The sequence below is a fragment of the Bos indicus genome, chromosome 15 (genome assembly GCF_029378745.1).
Source record: "Bos indicus isolate NIAB-ARS_2022 breed Sahiwal x Tharparkar chromosome 15, NIAB-ARS_B.indTharparkar_mat_pri_1.0, whole genome shotgun sequence".
NCBI classification, from domain to species: Eukaryota; Metazoa; Chordata; class Mammalia; order Artiodactyla; family Bovidae; genus Bos; species Bos indicus.
Genome location: NC_091774.1, coordinates 40,958,996 through 40,981,001, shown reverse-complemented (window position 1 = coordinate 40,981,001; position 22,006 = coordinate 40,958,996). Strand labels below are relative to the sequence as shown.

Sequence of the window (22,006 nt, the reverse complement as noted above, 5' to 3'; positions counted from 1 at the left end):
TTAAAATTTATTTTACTATGTATTTTTTTGTTTGTTTTGTTTTCTCCTCTGTTATTCGAAGAAACTGAAACACTCTGAATGTCTGGGTTTGCCTGGAACAACTATGTCCTTTCCCTTTCCACACCTGTGGGACTTTACATATCGTTTCTTTCCTGGACATCCTCATCTGCCTAGTGCATGCGTGTGTGTGATTAGAAAGTGTCTGAACACAAGCGCATGACTGGGTTTGCAGATAACCAAGGTCAGAGCAGGCCCTGAAGAAAGAAATCAGGGCATTGGGAGAAGCTAGTCCAGGTACCTATAATTGAGGAAGTGACCTGATTGGGACGGTGACTAGCTTATGTTGGGCAGTTAATTAAAAAGCATACATTTAGCACCTACTGTGTGCCCCAGGCCCTGTGCCATGTGGATGACAATATGGTTAAGGCCCAGCCTCTCCTCCCAAAGCCTTCACAGTATTCTTGGGAAAACAAGACACACTTTTGTTTTGTTTTGTTTTTTAAATGAACAGATTTTGGTAACAGTTCAGCTCAGTCATAGCAGGCAAGTGACAAAGTAGTTCATGACTAATTTCCTTGTGACTGGTGGAAACAGCAGTGGGTGTGGGGGAGTGTTTTCTGGAGGCTGGAGAGGGCCTGGAAAGCTTCCTGGAGGAGGTGGAAGCAGATGCGGCTGCATTTGGTATTATCTTCAAGAGTAGGTAAAATATAGATGGATAAGTGGGAGGAAGATGAGAGCATCTCTAGTGGTGTCCAGGAGGGGAATCGCCTGGCTTGAAGGTGGGACTCAGAGATGAGGCTGGCAGAGGAGTTTAGGATGGATGCTGACTGCTTTCAGTATAATGGACAGAGAGGTGTGTGTGTGTGTGTGTGTAAAAGTTCAGAAAAGGAATGGGAGGATGAGGGCCCAGGGTCCTACAGGGAACTCTTGTAAATCCTGGGAAGACTTTGGCTTTTAGACATTTTAATCGAGGCATCTCTCGTGTATCTTCCAGAAATGTTCTCAGGAGCAAAGAGGAGGCCAGAAACACTAGGCATACCCCCACCATTGTTTTGTTTGGACACTTGCTTCTTAGAGGCATTTTAAATGTTTATTCATTCAGCAGTTATTTATGAGTTCTTGTTATTATTTAGTCGCTAAGTCATGTCCAACTCTTTGCAATGCCAGGGACTGTAGCCCACCAGGCTCCTCTGTCCCTGGGATTTTCCATGCTAGAATACTGGAGTGAGTTGCCATCCCCTCTTCCAGGAGATCTTCCCAACCCAGAGTCAAACTCATGTCTCTTGTGTCGTTAGGCAGATTCTTTACCACTAGCCACCAGGGAAGCACTTATGAGTTTTTTGTGCCAGAAACAGTTCTAGGTGCTGAAGTTACAGCAGGGAAAAAGAAAGAAGGTAAAATCCCTTGCCATATGGGACTTCTATTCTAGGAGTGAGGGAGAGAGAGTAAAGACTTAAAATGTGTGAGGCCAGGTGATGAGAGGTGGTTGAAGAACACTAAAGCAGGCAGGAAGCAAGGGTGTGTTGGGTGCAGGTGAAGGGAAGCAGTCGGGGAGTGCTGTAAGTTTAGAGTGGTCAGGAAAAGCCTTGCCGACTCACCCTGTTCTGGGACTTACAAGCCAGCAAGTGAGAAGTCTGGGGCCAAAGAGAAGGAGACTACTCCAGACAGATCTTCTTGGGACTCTGAATCCTTTATTGATCCTCTTCAATCCATTGGGGTCTTCAGTTCTAGGCGGCAGGGAGCCTTAGAGTATTCTTGAGTAGAGGAGTGTATGGGAAGATGTCCCCAGTGGTTTTGTAGAGGATAGGATATAGGAGACTGAGGCAGAGAGGCTGGTTGAGAGGCTGAGATTCCAGAAGAGGACCAGGGCCTAAGACAGCCCATTGGTTTGACATTTCCTGCCTAGGAGTGGTGGGCCAGAGCTAGGGAGCAAGCCATGGCACTGGGGTGAGGGTGAGAGTGGACACTGGCAGAAGAGGGATGATGACAGGGCTCAGGTTGTGGGGTAACGCCAATCCCCGAAGCTCTTAGAATGTGAGACTTACACATTCTTGCTGTGACTTTTCTTTCATTATTTTAGTATAGTAGAATGTTAAGAATCATGGCTGAGTTACTTTGGGCAAGTTATTTAACCTCTTTGTGCCTCAAGCTGTTGCCAAGTCACTCCAGTCGTGTCCGACTCTGTGCAACCCCACAGACAGCAGCCCACCGGGCTCCCCTGTCCCTGGGATTCTCCAGCAAGAACACTGGAGTGGGTTGCCATTTCCTTCTCCAATGCATGAAGTGAAAAGTGAAAGTGAAGTTGCTCAGTCATGTCCAGCTCTGTGCGACCCCATAGACGGCAGCCCATCAGGCTCCCCTGTCCCTGGGATTCTCCAGGCAAGAACACTGGAGTGGGTTGCCATTTCCTTCTCCAATGCATGAAAGTGAAAAGTGAAAGTGAAGTCGCTCAGTCGTGTCCCACTCTGTGCGACCCCATGGACTGCAGCCCACCAGGCTCCTCCATCCATGGGATTTTCCAGGCAAGAGTACTGGAGTGGGGTGCCATTGCCTTCTCCGTGTGCCTCAAGCTCCATATCTGTAAAACAGTACCTGTCATATAGGAAGCTTGTATATTACAGTATATCATCTTTACAGTCTATTTCTCTCTCCCCATGTATGAGTAAAATTAATGTGTTGGACATATTCTTTCTGTTGTCCTAAAGCTACACCAATTGAAGAAAGTGATGCTTTTAAGGATTAAATGAGAGAATACCAGTAACGGATTTAACTTAGTGACTGGTGAATACTAGTTAAAAGTACTACTGTTACCACCAAATATTGTGGGAAAAAAATGATTTTCCAATGGAAATCCTTTGTGAAGTCATCTGATTCATCCCAACGTATTAAGCCTATGGTGTGCCAGGTGCTACAGTAGACATGTTCCTCCTTTCTTCTTTAAAACGACTGCCTGAAATGAGAACTGCTAACCACATCTTACTGACGAAGAAGCTGAGGTTCAGAGAGGCTTAGATTTGCCTGAGGTCACATAGCCAAGTAAGAGGCAGAGCCTGAATTCGCAGTTTCCCCCTTCTGACTACCTTTTACAATAAGCACAAATTACTTCATAAATGAGCCGTTATGCAAATGTACATTGACATACAGTTTCTTACATCAATCTCCCCTGGTATTTGGTGCCCACATGGAGCCTTAGTGGGTACAGAGCTGTGGCCAAACTTCCTGAACAGACCGGGGCAGCATCAGAGTGGAGGCCCTGGCAGCGGTCAGAGCTGCCCAGAAGCAGGAGAGGCCATGAGTGAGTCGGTGCCCTCCCTCAGTGACTCATCCCTGCAGGCCTTATCAGGGCCTTTCAGCTGCAGAGAGTCTCTGAGACCTGTCTAGGTTGACTACGCCCCTTGTGTGCTAGAGGAGCAGTCTGATGGGTTCAGATTCTAGCTCCACCATTTACCAGTTGCATGAGGCCAAGAAAGAAGTGAATTGCTTTGTGCTTCAGTTTTATCATCTGTGAACCAGTTCATAGGCTTTTTATGAGAAATAAATGAGGTGGGCCATGTAAATACTTAGAGGTGCCTGGCCCATAGCAAGCACTCACAAAGAAAATATTATGCTAATAACTATTATAATATTATTTTTAAAAGCCTCCAAAATTCTGAGACCAGAATGAAATGTCCCATCCTCTCCACACAATCCGGCCAGTAACACGTGTTTGCCTTATCGTACAAATGTGGGTGGAGCTTTCCCCTCACTAGACAGTGAGTGTGTGGGACCAGGAAATAGGTCTCAATCAATGTTTTTGACATCCCTGAAGACATGTGCCTTGTCTAGAAGGTTTGCCAAATAGAATGGATTCCCAGTTTCCTGTTTCCCTTGCAGTCGAATATTTTACTTGAAGCCCCCGCCTCCTAAGACTGTGGGAAATGTCTGCCATTTCTAAGGGCACTTTACAGCTTGCTCAGTCTTCACAGTCATCCTTGTATGGTCATTGGTTATTATCTCCATTTAATAGATAAGGAGACCGTGACTCCTCAGAGTTAAAGTAATTTACCCACAGACTGGCCGGTGGAAGAGAATGACACAAGTGCCCCTGCCCATCCCAGGTGCCCCCACCTGGAGACTCAGGAATTGACCATTCCCACAAAGCCCCTTCCTCATTTCCCCTTTGCTCTTCTCTGGAGGAGGGTGGGGTGGAGATGTGACCAACACACCTTTCAACAGTTTTATCCTCTCCCTCCTCCAGGTCCTGTTATGTCTAAAAAAGCACATGATGATGGCTTGTGCTAAGCCAACGATCAGAGTTGCTTAAATCATCTCAGCCCTGTTCTACCTTTTGTGTGGGTCCGAGGCCTGGGCTGGGCTTGATCAGGAGCTGAGACATGGGAGGGCATTGTAGCTTTCGGCATTTGGAGCAGTGCCTGAGGACAGACACTGAGCTCAGTGCCCAGGCTGGCGGGTCTAGGGGTTAGGGGGGAACCTGTACTCGGAAGTGGAGGAGGCTGGCATCACGGCTTGGCCCAGGGGGAAGAGCAGGTACTAGGTGTGGAGTTCAGAACCATGTCCAGGGTGCATGGGGTTGCTGGGGGCCAAAGCAGACACTCCTGGAAGCGAGGGGCACTTCCTTTCCCGGAGGTGAACAGGCAAATGGTCTTTTCAGCTAAGGTGAACCTAAACCCCAGGCTCCAGGATGGACTATAATCCAGACTTACCCAACTGTAGGGTTGTTCCTTAAGCAAAATTTACCATTTGGTCCAGGTTATTGAGAAAGTACCTACCATGTCCTGGGAATACGAAGTCCAGTGAGATAAGGACTCTGCCTTGAAGAGTTATCTGCTACAGCCTGGGACCTGTGCCGCCTTCTCCTTCTTGGGAACCTTAAATGTCAGGATGGTGGTGGTGATACATAGGTGCTTATGCAGTGTTCAGATTCCCAGTGTCCTGGAGCTTGGGCTAGAATCTGGATCTAGCAGGTTGTCACAGCAGCATAGGCTGGGAGTTGGCAAAAACACCTGCTCCTCCAGTTGGGTTTTAAGCCTGCTTTGGGGAAAGAGGGGTTATTGGGCCTTTATAATCATGGTTTTTTATTCCCTCCATGATTATTGTGTGACCAAAGGAACAGTCACAGGTGTGCCTCTGGAGTGAGGATGAGAGAGAGCCTAGAAAGAACGACCACCAAGATAATGGTTCAGGCGCCCATCCGTTGCTCAGAGCAGTCCCTCTTTCTCTCATTCTCCAACTTGGTCAAACTCTGCCACCTCTCTCTGCCTACCTGCCTGGCTCATCCCTGCCTCCAGCTCTTTGCTTTTATGGTCTGCGGTGCTTTCCTTTACTTCTTGGTCTTTCTCCAGTCTCACCCTTCAAAGCTAAGATTTAGCCCTGCCTACTTCAGAAAGGTTTCCTAAACTCTGTCAGCCAAAACTCCCCCTCTTTTTTCTATATGCCTCCTGGGTGGAGAGCCAGCAGCCCCCAGTTTGGCATTTACATGTTATGTAATGTGTTTTGAACACTTGTCAACAGGCAGCAGAGCAGAGACTGGGACTTTGAAGTCTGGTGGGTCTGGGTGTGTGTTCTAGCTATGATTCTTATGAACTGTGTCATTTGGGGTAGATGCTTTGATTTCTCTAAGTTTCCTCATCTGAACTTGAGGATGTGCCTGTCTCACAGGCGAGTTGTAAGAATCTGGTGAAATAATCGACACAAAGCACTTAGCACACGATTCCTGGCTCATAGTAAACGGCTGATACACGGCAGCTTTTGTTAACTATTTGACATGTATTATTTTATTTAATCTCGGAGAAGGCAATGACACCCCACTCCAGTACTCTTGCCTGGAAAATCCCATGGATGGAGGAGCCTGGTAGACTACAGTCCATGGGGTCACTAAGAGTTGGACACGAATGAGCGACTTCACTTTCACTTTTCACTTTCATGCATTGGAGAAGGAAATGGCAACCCACTCCAGTGTTCTTGCCTTGAGGATCCCAGGGACGCAGGAGCCTGGTGGGCTGCCATCTATGGGGTCGCACAGAGTCGGACACGACTAAAGGGACTTAGCACACTTAGCACATTTTATTTAGTCTACACCCTAGCTTTATAAGGTAGACATCATTGCCCCAAGGTCTCAGGATATGCATTCAGTGAGGCTCACTTCCAAGCCCAAGTGCCAGCTGTCCCTGCTTCCCAAGTTCAGACCCCTAGTCTCCTGCTTTTTGGTATTTTTCACAGTCTTAGCCAGAAAACTTAGCAAATGTTTATTAAATGATTCTTCCTGGCTGATTTGATGGGAACCAGGAGGGCAGGAAATAGGACCCACTCAAGCGTTCCATCCCCTTTCAGATGTCTAGCTGATCCAGCTTGTCTACAGGTCCCTGCCAGTATACTGCATACCATTCCAATACCAGGCAGGGCATGGTGCCTTATTGCACCCAGTCAGGGAGGAGGGAAACCAATTCATCCCTTGAGGGCAAATCAGTCCACTCCTTTTAATTAATGTATTTATTTTTAAATAGCAGAAAATAAACTTTGAAAAGAATAAGAAAAGTAAGGGAAATACATGCCTGGCTAATCCCCCATGACTGGGCAGCCACTGCCTAAACCCAGCTGCTGGAAAGCAAACAGGAAAGCCGGTAGCTGGCAAGCAAGTTTTGGGCGGCCTGTGGTGTTGTGAAGTGTGTGTCCTGCGAGGGACAGTGGGTGAGGGCCCTCAGGAATGGCTTACTGAACTACCCAATACCCGTGGGTGCAACTGGGGCCCTGACAAGGCTGCTGCTCTTCTTGACATTATTGTAGTCAGGATGGTTTTCACATCATCTTAGATCATGGTTTTCAGTTTTTCTCCAGCAAACTTTGGAAGCTGCCACTTCCTTCTCCAGCTGAGTCTCCTTTGGTACCAGCTGATGTTTGTGTCTGCATAGTCCTCATGCCAACTGGTTATTTAGTTTACGTCTGTGTAGACCTTGGCATTGAGCTCCAGGGACCTGTGGAAGAAGACTGCTGTGCGTGCTGGTTCTAGTGTTCACCCCGCGGCTAATGCTGCAGGAGGTGAAGGAGGTGACCCGTGCGTTCTGATTCTTTGTTTTTGCTACCAGGACAGGGTTTGGTTTTTGCTTTGGTTTCTCTAAAACTCTTTAAAACACATGTGGAGGTGGAGCATCTTTCCCTGGAGGGAACTAAGAGGGTGCTGCTAGAAGGCCTGGAGGTACAGGAATAGATTCCCTTTGGGTGCTGGCCCAGGAGGTGGCAAGAACATGAGACAAAGTCTTTACGAATATTGTTCAGCCCATGCTGTGTGTCAGGCCCTGTAGCTGTACCTGTGGAGTCAGAATCTCGTGAGAAAAGTGACAGAAAAAAGCAACTCCCCCCGCAAAAAAAATCTTTCTGGGATTCTGACATGCATATCCTGTTTAAAGCCCATGGATACATGCTGTCTTGTTACCATCACACTGGAACTCTTGGAGACTGAAATAATTGATGCTCAGAGAAGGAAAGAGCCAATATGCTGCCTGTTCTGTCAGTGCCTGGGGGTTTGTCTCTGGATGGGGTGGATGCTGGTTGTAGATAGGGGGGCTGCGGTGTATCCTGTATCCCTTGGCTGGGTCTGAACACAGGTGTGAGTGGCAGCAGATGAGCCTGGAGGAAGAGGAGGCCTCAGGCTCAGGGATCAGAGAGTGCTGAGGAGGCAGCATGAGGGGTACCCCACGCAGCAGGCGCTACTAGTGTGACCTCAGCCAGCGAGTTACTGATCTCTCTAAGCCTCAGCTTCCTCACCTGGAAAATGGATTGCATGAGCATCCAGATCCTAGGGCTGCGTGAAAGTTAGATGCAATTCTATCAGCAAAAGTCATTTAAGGGCTCAGACAAGCTAATTTTTCTTTCCTCACTTGCCCTCTAAAGGGATTGTTTCAAGTAGCTGCCCGGATGTTTTCCTGTATCACTGTGAAGCCACTAGAAATAAGCTGTCTCTTTCTTTCTCTTCTTTCCTTTTCCTATTGCTCACGGCAAGTGGGACCCACATCTGAGGCTGGGTTCCCAGCCCAGGGCTGCAGGGCTGGGCTATTCCTCTTTTTGGTTCCAGCATCTTCCTCTCCCAGGAAGGGCGTGGGTCCAAGGGCTGTGGGCAGCTCCTGCCACCTCAGTTTGTGGAGATGCCTTGCTGCCCATGTTTGCTTTTTCTTGGCTGCCTGGGTCTCAGTGAGAGTGTGGGTGGAATTTAGTGATGATAAAGCAGCCAATTGTTGACTGCTGCTGTTAGTGGGGATTCTTTGGGTTTCAAGTGATAGAAACCCAACTTGAAAGAGCTTAAGCAAAATGGAATGCACTGGAAGGTTCTAGCAGAGGTACAGAAACTCAAAGGAGGCACTGCAGAATTCAACCCCAGAAAGAGAACAGGTGATGTCCAGCATCCCTGGACCAGCATCCCCTACTTAGTCTGAGTCGGCAGGCAGCTCCCACCTGACCCCACACAGTCCTGCATGTGATCCAAGAGGATTAGGCTTTCCCCAGGATTTTTTAGATTGGATTGACCCAGTGTGGAGTGCCTGCACACACTTTATACCTAAGAATGTGGCCAAGAAAGAAAGATACTCTGATGAACCTATCCTGAGCCCCATGCTTTTCTTTTAGGCTGCTGAGTGAGGGATGGAATGGAATCTATTATTGGAGCAAAGCTAGAAGGATGCTAGAAATATTAATAATTAAGTATAAGATGAACTTTTATTGAGTGCTTACTTTGAACCAAAAGTTAGTCTAAGCTCTTTATGTATGCTGCTGCTGCTAAGTCGCTTCAGTTGTGTCCGACGCTGTGCGACCCCATAGATGGCAGCCCACCAGGCTCCCCCATCCCTGGGATTCTCCAGGCAAGAACACTGGAGTGGGTTGCCATTTCCTTCTCCAATGCATGAAAGTGAAAAGTGAAAGTGAAGTCGCTCAGTCGTGTTCGACTCTTAGCGACCCCATGGACTGCAGCCTACGAGGCTCCTCCGTCCATGGGATTTTATAGAACTTGTTTAATCTTTACAATCAACCCTATTTTATACACCAGGAAGCTGAGGCACAGAGAGTTAAAGCAATTTGCTAAGGTCACATAGCTAGCTAGTAGGAGAGCCTGGACTGAACCCAAGCAGAGAACTCCAGAGGTGCTCCTAACTGCCACCTCTGATGCAGACAATACAAGATGCAGATGCCATCTCCAGCATTTATTGTTGTTGTTTGGTTGCAAACTTTGAACTAAACACCAGGCTGTGTCCTTTACGGCATTATCTCATTTCATCTTCTGAACAGCCTTGTGGAGTAGGTGCTAATGTTATCCCCACTTTCAGATAAGAAACAAGCTCGCAGAGATTATGTGACTCGCCTAGGGCCACCTGACCAAAGTGACAGAGCCGGGATGGGAATTCAGGTTTACCTGGTTCCAGGGTCTGAGCTTGTGCCCACTTTGCTGGGCAGCCTTTGCATTCAGACATTCTCCTTGCTCTGTCAAGTGCTCCCCCGGTACTTGGGGTGAAGAGCAGTTCTGACTCAGCATCTGGCCTTCATCCTTTGTCCCCAGAGGTTGGGGTGCGGCACACACTGCGAAGGGGCTGGCTGTGTGGTTCTGAGCTGATTTTGGTGTGTCTCACACTAACTCACACCGAAGGGTTCTTGAACAAGCCCTCAGTGCATCTAAGCTCTGGATGTCTTCATTCCTCCATTCAGCAAATACTCAGGGATTGCCTAGGGGGTGCCAGGCCCTGTTCCAAGTTCTTGAGGTTCCTCAGTGGGACTCTGACTCTATGGAAGTAGGAAGGTCCCCTGAGTCCCTCTCACATCTTTCGGGATCCATGAGGCTACTCAAGCTCACCGGAAACCTTTCCTGCACCACCTAAATCAGGCCCTCCCAGGGGCCTGGAGACTTCATACTTCTTTGTTTGGGATTGGCATGATGGCAAATATGAGAGCAGAGATTGTTTCCTCACTCTGATTGATGACAAAGGGAAACGTGTCAGGGAGCAAGTGTGGGCCTGGACTCCAGCCAGCTCCACCATGAATCCCAGGCTGCTGTGGCTGGTGCAGATTGAGACTGGGCCATCCCTCAGTTCTGCCGTCTGTGATGTGTTTGTGTTACCTGCCTCACTGGGTTGCTGGGAGGATTATCTGAAATAGCACATGCTAACCATCTGTTGTAATGCCTTCCTGTAGGTTAATCCCACTCCCTCCTCTTAACAATCACCTAGTTTCGTAGGTCTGTCTAACAATCAGGGCCTCTGGATGAGGGCAGTTATAAGGGATCCTTGATGAGGAAATCACCAATTACGTCAAGTTCTTCCTTTTGCCAATGAAAAAACTGAGGCCCCTCAAGGGGAAAAAAATGGCCTTCTGATTGAAGGGTGCTAAAGGGAGCTTGAAGTGTGTTTGACTGTTGGTCATATGGAGGGTACGAGGTGGCCCTTGGAGTGCCTGGATCAAAGTGTGTGCACAGGCCCGTGTACCCAGGCCTGACTGGTGGTTAGCCCTTGTGGACTGGTCCCAAAATGCCCACCTCCACCCAACCATGTAAAGAGTCCAAGTAAAACCTCCAAGAGGCCCTGTCTCCGACTGTTGGTCTCAGCAACATCCCACAGGGGCAGGGCTTCCATTCCTGGCATCAGGGGATTCCATGGTTCTCAAACCTGATTTTGAGAATGGTGGAATTCTGCACCAGGGTGTCCTGTTCCTCCACCCCCTGTACCCAGATACTGCAGGGGAATAGAGGAGTGGAGGCCTCCTGCCCCTGACTTCTGGCTAGAGGCGACAGCACAGAGCCTATAGCTCAGGCTGATAGAATGTGGCCAAGGTAGGCCAGCCTGTTTGTCAGCTGCCAGGGGCTGGAGAGGTGTGGCTCGATAATGTAGATGAAGACAAGGATGACTGTAACTTCTGCCCAGGTGGCTGCCATTGGGTGTGCGGGCCCATCACAGCTGTGGTGGGACAGCTCTCACCTCAGTGTGGTGGGAGAGAGACTGTGAGTACCTGTGAGCCAGGCCTGGGCTTGACAAGTGCCTTCTGCTTTCCAAGCCTCTTACTGCTGACTGTGAGGAGCCACTGAGATAAAGCATGTCTGGTCTCTAACAGTCCTCCTTCCACACATGGCCAGTGTTCAGTAAATAGTAGCTTTTCTCTCATTGATAGTCTGAGGATTTTGAACAGTGAATCCCAAATCCCAGGCTCTAAATGCAGCCCTTGTGTACTAGAGAGAATACATATGTGTTTTTGTGGGCATTAGGCCTCCTGTCTTGCTGAGCCAAGAGTGCCTATGTCCATGGAGTGTGGGGATTGCCTCTTGTTGGTCTCAACTTTTACATATGTCTTAACCTTTGCCCTTTTGAGGTAACCTCTTAGAAACTGGGAATTGTAAATCTTTAGAATTTTTGTAACTCTAGGCTTCATTTTCCAAACAGGTGTAGAAGAAGTTTCTGCAGAAGAAAGGGGATGTAACCAAATCACTTGGAAGCCAAAATCATAGTGTTTAGGAAACTCAGCCATGATCAGATGGTCCACTTTTATGACTTCTTAGTTTATTCAGCATTTTGGACCCTTCTACCTTGGGAAATATGGCAAATTTTACATTGTTGACTTGTTACCAAGTTTTTACACCATTTTGATTACTTTCTTCATGTCTTAATCTTAGAAATTCTGGCATTTTCTGTTTCTACTGAAGCAACTAACAAAGCATTCTTGGGAGTTTCCTGGTGGTCCAATGGTTAAGAATCTGCCTTCCAATGCAGGAGATGTGGATTTGATTCCTAGTCAAGGAGCTAAGATCCTACATGCTGTGGGGCAACTAAACCCAAGTACCACAACTAGAGAGCCTGTGCACTGCAACCAGGGACCAGCCCAGCCAAAATTAAAAAAAAAAAAAAAAGGCATGCTTTTCCAGATCTATCTTATTTTCTCTGCAAGCCTTTGTGTAGAGGTGTGATAAGCTTTAGGATGCCCAGAGAGTGACAGACAAAAGATAATAACAAAAGTGACATAATTCCTTTCTTCACATGAAAAACTTGGAGTGCAAAGAGACATTCACTGTCCATCTGGGACATTCTCTGTCCCAACCCTTGGGTAAAGTGTTACTACAGGGCAAAATATACAGCATGTAGGACCTTTCGGTAGGAAGAAGATTGGAAGCTGTAATGTAAGATAATATACTTGACATTCATTGTCGCACTTTGTTTTTAAAGGAAGATGGCAACCTGTGCATGGATCATCCTGGGAGGAGCTGACTTCAGTCATCACGATGCCTAAGAATCGAGTAAGTTACAGCAGTCAGTCCTTTTCTGCCATTGAGTCGCTCTTGGGGGTCTGGCTTTGGGAAGGATAGGGATGCTTGCATTCTTCTTTCAAGCCCAAGTGAATGGGACCTCTTCTGAAGAGAGAAATAGTGCCTGTCTTTGCCTACCATGTCCAAGGCTGCACAGCCCTCTTATGCTGTCAGAGAAGGGACGGTGGCAGGTATTGAGACTGAGTTGTGTTTGGGGACATGAAAAACCTGTGTGACTCAGTGGACTTCGGGTGGATGGAATCTCTGTTCCTCTTTCCCTAAGTAATAGCAGCAGCTCAGCTATCCTGACTCCTCTCCCAGCTCTGATGATGTTTCTGCCTCCTGCTGGGCCAGGTCTGTGCCAAGAAAAGAATCTGGCCAGGCAGCTTCTGCAGGGAGTGACTTCAGAGCAGGGTAGACCATTTGTCCAAGAATTGGAAATGTGATCACAGCATCTTCCTCTGCTTGGGTTCCATTCTAAGAAGAGCAAATCTGTTCACAACTTTCTGTAGATTCAGCAGGTGCATGGAGGCTTAGTGTCCGGAAGGCTTGCTGTAGGTGAACATCAGTAATAACTTGTTTGGTGTCGTTACCCTCGTGAACTGCATAAGAGCCTCCACACTGTTCTCCTGGCTCCACTCTCTGTCCCCCTGCTCTGTCCTCTTCAAGGCTGCCTTTGACCTTCTTCGGGGACGTGTCTGCCCATCCCTCTCTCGATGGCCTTCGAGGCCACCTCTGGTCACTTTCCACACTCATTATCTGCCTCTCCTCTCTGCCCTGGCTCCTGTCCCACCATTCCTGGAACAGGTCTACACATCTGGGACACACCTTCCCTCTTGAGAAGCATCCCTCACTCTCCCGAGCAAAGCTGGGGCCTCCTCCTCCTTGCCACTCCTGCAGTACTTTGTTCAGACCTCAGGTGTGTCATCAGCTGAGTTGAGTTTTGTCCAGCTGTCCATCTTCCCCATCAGCTGTAGGAGCCTCGACAGCAAGGACCTGTCCTCCAACATTCCTGTCTGAGCTGGGCAGCACCAGGGCTGGGCACATGGCAAGGGGGTGATACTGTTGACTCAAGGTCAGGTCCTGAGATTTCTTCAGGGCTTGATGGCTCACGAAGCCCTATCTTCTGTCTCGTGGGGGCCTTGTAACCTGGGAGGGGTTTATTTTACAGACGTGGAGATTGAGGACTGAGCCATCAGACTGTAGGCTGTTAAGCTCCAGGACCCACATTGCCTGTGAACCGGGCTAGTCTGGTTTCTGCAAGCAAAATTTATAGTTAGAGAGAACCCAAGAGGTTATTTAGAGCAAACCCCTCATTACTTGATAGGGAAACTGAGGCTTGGTCTGAGGATATTTTCTCAAGATTACATAACCAACTGCTGTCCAATGGAGAATTTGGAGGCAGGCCCTAGATTTCCAGTCTAGCTTTCTCTCCACATTCCCTCCTTCCTCTGCCTCCCTTTTGTGTATAGCCATTGGAGAATGTTTGGGGGCCATCAATCTATATTTCAGTTCAGTTCAGTCACTCAGTCGTGTCCGACTCTTTGTGACCCCATGAACCGCAGCACACCAGGCCTCCCTGTCCATCACCAACTCCCGGAGTTTACCCAAACTCATGTCCATTGAGTCGGTGATGCCATCTAACCATCTCATCCAGGAGGGTAAAGAACTTACAGAATACCCAGAGTTAGAGGGAAGGTAGACATGAGTAAAACTGGCCCTGCCTCCAAGAGTTTCACTGGGGTTGTGAGACCAGGGGCAGAGACAGGGACTGAAGAACCTGGTGGAGAGAGGATGGGGGACGGGTGAGCCTGGAGCAGGGTGGAGGCCTTGTGGAAGGGCAGCTGGCAGGCATGGCCTAGTGGGCACTGAGGACCCATGGGTGCGGATGGCAATCGTTAGGTTATGGTTAGGGTTATTGCAGGGGAGTCCACATTGACATCCCAAGCAGCAGCATGAGGAGAGGACCAAGGAGAAAGCTGCTCTAAGTTGTTCTGGTTCTTAGTGTCTGGGCAGAGAGGTCCTGACTAGCCAGCCTGCTGTGACTTGAGAATCCCTCCTGTTTCCTGGAGACACACAGAATGTAGAGGGGGCACACAGAGGAGGGTCAAACGACCAGTGGACAGAGAATTCCATCATTGTCTGAGATGTATATGGGAGGGAAGCGTGTGAATATCTGGCTGGCTTACTCCTACTGTGCTCAACTGAATTTTTGGTTTGTTTCTGACTGACCACACTTCCAGTTGGTCTTCACCCCCATCTCAGTTTTAGGGCTCTCCTGAAACATTCCTTTGGTTCAAGCATGATACAGGGCCAGGTAGGTCCTGCTCTTTCCAGTTTTACCCTGCCCCCTCTTGCAACTTCCTGGGCATGCAGACTGGCAGCCTGGGACTGACTGCAGGCTCCATCTCCACTGGCAGGTTGAAACATACACTTTGCCCAAATTACAGAGAATATGGTGTTTGCCAAATAGGTACCTTGGGTTATTTTCCAAAACATGACTAGGTTATAAACTTCCACAGGGAAAGGGTGCAGTGTTACATCATTATTGTTTACACCCTAGGTTTACATTATACTCCATTTCATCAGGACCATTTCATCTTTATAAAAAGGCAGGTGGATTTACTCCCACTTTGCAGATGAGGAATTTGACTTAGACAAGCTGTGACGTGCCCTGCATTAATGTAGCTGCCTATGGGCTGAACTGGGCCATAGCCCAGGCCTCCTGTTTATAAATTCCCTCATCTTTCTACTCTTCTAAGCTTCAACCATATGCAAATTTCTGAAGGACCAAGGACATAAGAGGAACTCAATAAATATTTGTTGAATGAGTGAACTTTGGTTATTTCCTTTTTTAGGGGGTAGGTCACTCTTAACCGTAAATGGATCCTCTTTGGCAGCAAAGGAAACACTACCCTGTGAAGTATTTGCATTTCTTACCATGATAAGAAACCAATGAGTTCTCTTCTCACCCAGCCTCACCTCCAGGAACTGGGTCACCCACACTGAATAATTAATTCCTTGAGTCTTTCGCTTGGAGCTTCCTCCTCCTGATGCTGAGATGATCTGACCAGCACTCATCTGACCACCAGAGGCAGAGCCTCTTGTTTGTCGTCATCAACCCTCAGGTGACCCGTCTAATTGCTTATGGGGAATACTCTTGCCTAATCAGGTCAGACTTCCAGTGGTTAAATTTGATTTCCTCCTGCCCTTCTTCCCCATCAACCTCCCCTAGATGGAAAGAGAGAGATTTCTGTGGGTTATCTTAGGTATTTAGGCCCACCTCTCCTTTCTCACTCTCCCTCTGGACTCCCCAGAATTTTCTGGTGAGGGCTGGAGAAAGAACAGTAGCCCATGTCCGGGATGAGAAGGAACACATGGGGTGGGGGTAGGGGGCAGTTATCAAAATATCTGCTGGGTCTGCTCTTTCCCTGAGTGACACTTGGGTCATGTTGCTTGGCATCTGCAGAGGATCCAGCTGGCCTCATTAGAGCAACCTAATTAGATCTTGAGGTCAACAGAGTCGAGTGGAAAAAAAGAGCGGGCTGAGGCCCAGAGACCCACGACCTGGTGCTGGTTGTTCACGGCTTAGCCACGTGGCCATGGGCCAGCCACAGAACTTCACCTGCCCTCAGATTTCTTATTAAGGAAGTGAGGGAGGCGCAGAGGGTTGTGGCATCTTACAGGAGCCTTCTAGACTCCTGTGTCCCCAGTGGCCACTCTGCTTCTCCTCATGATCAGCACCGACTTCTCCTACAGGTTGCCACCTCCTCTGCTTGTTTCTGTAGGCATTTTTTTTTTCTTGGACTCTGAGGCATTGCCACCTCTCCTCTGCCCCACCCTGAGATATGCCTGAGCGCAGATAAGAACTGCCTGTTGTTGCCCTAGACTCCAGCCAAGCAACCTGGAAGAAATGTCTAACCTTTCAAAAGCATGTTGGGACCTAGGGCATTCAGGTTGGTATAGGAGATGAGTGGGATTAATCCTCAGTGGAGCAAGTCAGGTCAGGTGACTAGAGCTTTTTGGGATACAAGAGATCTTGACGCCCCAAGGCATCTGTCCAGTTGTTTGACCAAAGGGTAGTCGATGTGTTCGTAAAAACATGGCTCCAAGCTTATCATCATCTTCCCTGGCCAGGGTCTGTGGTCAGAGGGGACCAGACACTTTGGAGTAGAAAAGGTGATGGTGTTGGTGGAAGGCTGCTCAGGGGGAGCTAAGAGATGTCTCAGACAAACAACTAACACACAAAAAGGCCAGGGTTGGGAGGATGGATCTGTCTCTAAGGTTGATAATCTTCGGGTATGAAAGCTGAAAAGAACCTACAGGTCATCTGATCTATTTCTCTGATTTTATGGGTGAAGAAACTGAAGCAGAGAGACATGACTTAACCAGACCCAGAAAGCAAGCTAAAGATGGATCCGAGATGCAAGCCAAGTCTCCTGATTCCTAGCCTTGGAATCATAAACCTGATACAAAGTGGCTCTTTCCCCAGCGCCACATTGCCTCCTGTCTGTGGGTTTAGCCACCACCCTTCCCACTCCGCTCCTTGACCCTGAGCTTGATTGTCTAAGGTGTCAGCAGGGCCCCACTGCTCCCACCTCCTTGTTTATTGAGGCCTAGTAAAACCTGGGTGTGACATCACAGCACAGCTGAGACTACTCTCATGTGTGGGCTATTTGACTTGTACTTAGGGACTTAACATTGTTGGGTCATCAGTATTCTGTTTTATGTGGGTCTTGGGGTGAAAGATTAATGCAAGACAGGAAACGAAGGACCTGATGGCCCAGCCTCAACAATAGTGGATTCGCGTGGGTTTACGATTCAGATAAAAATCAGCTTTGTTGCTAAGCTCGCCTCGTTCTGAGACTCTAAAGCTGAGGACATGGATCAAGTGCAGCCTGTACCGTCCCTTGCTCTTGACAGAGTGCACTTAGGGTTAGAGGCTGTCTGCCTGGTCGCCGTGTTGCTGGCATGTGAACCAGAACGGAAGTCATTCACTTTTTTCTAGAGAGATTCATTTGTCTCAGCACTTCCTGCTGAGCTCAAGAAAATGTATCATGAACTCTTTCCAGTGAGCAGGCACTGGGTTTATAGACTTGACCTTGTTTTTCCTCACCATGGTTCTCTGAGAGAAGTGAGCATGGCTGTTTGTTGTATTGAGGAGCAAACAGGCAGATAACAGGCTAAGTAACTTGCCCACGTCCCATAGAGGCCAGGGTTCAGAGGCAGGGGGTCTGATCTTAAATCTTTTTTCACTCCACATTTCACACGGCCTCTCTTTGCATGGAGAAAAGAGAGCTGGGCCAAGTGGACCGGGCATTGGTGGAGGTATCGAGCATTCATGGTGGGACTTCTGAATGCTGAGTGTCAGGCTCTGGTCTTGGCTGTGAGGGTGCAAGGGTGAGTAAGACCTGGTTCCTTTATTCCCAGAAGTTCATGGCCTGACCTGGAGGCAGGACTGATGTGTATGGAGTCACAGCCATCAGTCTAAGCTCTGTCATAACGAGTCACACACCAAATGCCCTGAAAGAACTGAGGGGAGAGTGACACATGGGGAGCATGGCCCCAGGCATGGGCTCTGGGACTTGGGTGTTGAGGGATGAGCAGGAGACCTCCAGGCAGAGACTTTGCCGAGCGAACCATGTGGTGGTATGAAGGCTTGATTCGGTACCTGGAAGTGAGGAGGAGTCATGGGCATGTTTTCTTCTCAACTGACGTAGAAGGAGTGGAACTTTCAGTTGGGAGATAAGCTGGGGGAGGAGGGGTTTAGAACTAGACCGTTAAGGGCTAATTGTGTGAGAGCTGTTGAAAGAAACATCAGTCAGAGCCAGCAAAGATTCTCCAGATATGTATTATCTAGGTAGCTGAAGTACCCTTCCCTGCAGAAATGTGCATGAGCTCGTATTCAGACAGTTTACGCCCATTTTCCACATTTTGTGTCTCACGCACCAGTGGAGGTGTTTATTGATGGTGCTAAGGCATCGGAGCCGGCCGGGCCATGCTGACGGTTCATATTTAAAATGTCTCGGATTCCTCTTGCCAAATAAGCTGATAGCAGACACCCTTATGAATTCATGTGCAGACTTTCTCCCCAGGGACTGTTCTGCATTCCAAACCCGGCCACACAGTCATTCTGTAGGAGCTAGGGGTGTGGGGTGAGAAGGCTACTTAAAGATCAACGAAAATATATAGCTGTTTTTAAGGACAATATTTACAGGGCAAGAGTATCTAGGAAATGGATCATTTGCCATGAGAGTGAGCCAGATGCTTTTAAAAATTCCAACCCTTTCGAGTGGGAAGGGTCGTGGGGAAGAGAGAGAGCCTTCCAGGAACTCTTATCTGTCTCCTCTCTGATGAGGTCCTTGCTGATGTCTGCCCCCAGCAAATCCATTCCGGAAGCAGATCTTTGAGCCTGATGTACCCTTCTGGGAGGGGAGGAAAGCAAAAACCCAGACAGCAATCTGGGGTCCACAGCTTCCCAGTCTCAGATCACAGTCCATCTTTTGTGACCTCCTGTGTTTCATTTTTTTATAAGAAAAGAGAAAATCCTTTCTGGGACGATGGCTGCTTTAGTGAATATGTTTTTCAGAACATAAGCCCAAACACCGAGAGAAGAGTCCAGCATCTTCATTCAGCCAACCAAGTTTATTATGTCAAAATGGTGGGAGACTGTCTCCTGAACGTTAACAGAAAATTCACCAGCTCGGTCACACCTTCTGCTGTCCTTTCTGGGGCAGCTCTCTGGTGGAGTGTGAGTCAGAGAGGGGTGTTTTAACTCACTGAGTGGACAATGACCAAGCTGGCAGTCACTGGTCCTGGAGTGCTTATGCCAACATCTCTGAGCTCACAGAAATGTGGCCTCTGAGCGTCACCTGGAGAGCCGGCTGTCCCTCCCTCAGAGCTCTGCGCCCCTCACACAGGCCCGTGTCGCCCTCCACATCAGCCTCTTGGCAGCTACCAGCAGTGCAGCACAACTTACCAAGCTAATCATCTCCTCAGAAGTGGGGTCAGCAGTTGAGTGTATTTTAGGGACTGGTTCCACCCTGTCTTATCAGAGAGGCCTTTCTGCATTTGCTGTCTGAAACCCTGAATGGTTTTAAAGAGCTTTTGTAAAAATAGTTCATAGGCGACTTTAGTTCCTCTGCACAGTAAAGACGTGGCCCAAACTTTCTCTCTCTCTTCTGCTCAGAGGTCTGAACTGCCCCCTGGTGAGGGCGCATTGAATGTGGGCACAGAGCCCCTTGGGCAGGTCTGGAGAAGGGGAGACAGCACTGCTCGGGGCTATCTTGACCTGTCATTGTCTGATCTGCTCACTTCCCAGACGCTGCATCTCAGGACTGTTAAGCTGTGTTCATTTAGCACATTGCCTGGCACAGGGTAGCCAGTGTCTGTGGGATGAATGCGGGAACAAATACACTACCAGCAAGAAAACCATCCAGTTTTCCAGCAGAAGCCAAGAGAAGTGAGCAGCTCCCAGGCTGAGTGGCCCGAGTACTCTCCACAGCCCAGCACACACTCCAGGAAAGATCCCTTTGGTCCTGGGTACAAAGGGATGTACAGATCTCCTATCTCCCGGGTTGGGTCTAGAGGGAGGGTCAGAAGAACTTTGATCCACATCCAGAAATTCCCCCACTCAAGACTGTGAGTCCTATTTCCAGGGATTCAGATAAGCACAACACACCAACAAAGAGCAGTGACAGCAGCAAGGCGTGGGAACGTGGGCCCAGCACAAGCAGCGTGCAGCCCATCCTGCTGGCTTCCCCAGCTTGCCCAGCCCACTGCCCTCCCCCCGCAACTGCTCCCTTGGCTGAGCATCCCATGCTTGGATACGTCTTCCAGGAGCCTCCCGTTGGGCATCTGTGTTTTGTCAGCCTGCTTCTCTACAGCACAGGGCTTTTCACCTTTACATCTCAGGTCCCAGCTTCCCAAGTATGTTGACAAGTAGGTTTTGAACAACCCATTAGGCCTTTCTGACTCAGGCAGGGCTCACCTGCCCTGGCAGGTGCACACACCTGCTCGTAAAGGCTGACTGTAGTTCACAGGCCCTTGTGTGGAGACTGAGGTAATTGGCGTGGCCAGCTGAACTGCCAGCTGGGTGGACACCTCAGTGGAAGAAACAGGCAAGCACCCCCTCCCCTGCCCCAGGCACACCTGCTCAGAGGCCGCCCGACCGTCAAGATCTAGGGAGGTATTATTTATATTGCTAATAACATTAATGACAATATAAACAACAAAGCAAATGTAATGGCAGATCAGGAAATTAATCCTGAAATTAAAGGTCTATAACTCAAATGGAAATGTTAGAAGCCCTTTGAGTGAACTCTAAAGATGGTGGGTATAGTGTGAGCTGTTCCATTCCTCCCGAAATAAATTTTTACTAGTAAATATTCATTCAACAAAATGTACTAATTACCTACTAGGAGCAGACACCACACTGGCACCAAAGTTAAAAAGATAAAAATCAGTAGACAATTCATTAATGGATAAATTAGTCCAAAGGGACATAATACAAAAAGTTGAATTATTTGCTTAAATATTAATTGAAAGTCAGTGGCATACTTAGAACTGAGCTGAATACTCTGGGAAATAGAAAAGAAACAAAAGACATTGGCCTTTTCCTATATAATGTAAAAGCTATAACGTTAAGTTATACATTAATTGTCTAGACAAGATTAATGCACAAAGCTGTTGGGTTCAAGGTTGTAACTGTCTTTCTCCAGAAATTACTGAATGGTAGTTGCCCAGAAGCTAGGGAGACAGAGCTTGTTCCCCTGATGTCCAGAGTGCCTAGCAGGTTTCCCCTTGGACCTGTATGTGTATGGGAGTGGGCCCAGGAAGCTGTATTTTGGGATACTGCCTGATAAATCTTCTGGTATGCAACTAGTTTTGGTGACCTCTGGCAGAGAGTCTGGAAATTAGAAGAATGCATGAAAAAGAAAGCTATGACAAACCTAGATAGTGTGTTAAAAAGCAAAGACATCACTTTGCTGACAAAGGTCCATATAGTCAAAGCTATGTGGTCTTTCTAGTAGTCCTGTACGGATGTGAGATCTGGAAAATAAAGAAGGCAGAGTGTCAAAAAATTGATGCTTTTGAACTGTGGTGTTGGAGAAGACTCTTGAGAGTCCCTTGGAAAGCAAGGAGATCAAACCAATCAATCTTAAAGGTAATCAACCCCAAACGCTCTTTGGAAAGACTGACACTCCAGTACTTTGACATTAGTCTTTGCAAAGACTGACGCTCCAGTACTTTGGCCATGTGATGAGCTGACTCATTGGAAAAGACCCTGATGCTGGGAAAGATAGAAGGCAGAAGGAGAAGAGGATGAGATGATTGGATGACATCACCAATGCAATGGTCATGAACTTGGGCAAACTCTGGGAGATGGTGAGGGACAGGGAAGTCTGGCGTGCTGCAGTCACAAAGAGCCAGACACAACTTGGCGACTGAACAACAACTTGGGAAAGAAAAGTCAGTATGGGATGGGGAAGCTTTTGTTCCTGAAAGCTCCAGCCCATCCCTCAAGATCCAGCTCTGGCACCACTTCTACTGTGGGCCTCTCTCCAGGCCACACAGGGGTCATTCCATCTCCCATCTCTGTGTCCACACATCTTGCTGCCCATCTCTGTGTAACTCTTACCTATAATCATTATTTAAAATTGATTCCTTGAATGGACTGTGATGATAGCATTCTATTAGTACTATGGGGCCTGACTTTGCTTCAGATGATGGGTAAGATTT

At 48.1% G+C, this 22,006-nt stretch overlaps 1 protein-coding gene across 11 annotated transcripts in view; it reads left to right on the top strand.

Moving 5' to 3' along the window:
* The window catches only part of MICAL2 (microtubule associated monooxygenase, calponin and LIM domain containing 2), a 241,392-nt gene that overhangs the window by 16,967 nt on the left and 202,419 nt on the right, over positions 1-22,006 (top strand). For all 11 annotated transcript variants that reach the window (XM_070803662.1, XM_070803667.1, XM_070803665.1 and 8 more), the window contains exon 2: positions 12,186-12,256. The gene's annotated coding sequence lies outside the window, so the exon portion shown is untranslated. The remainder of the gene's footprint in view (positions 1-12,185; positions 12,257-22,006) is intronic.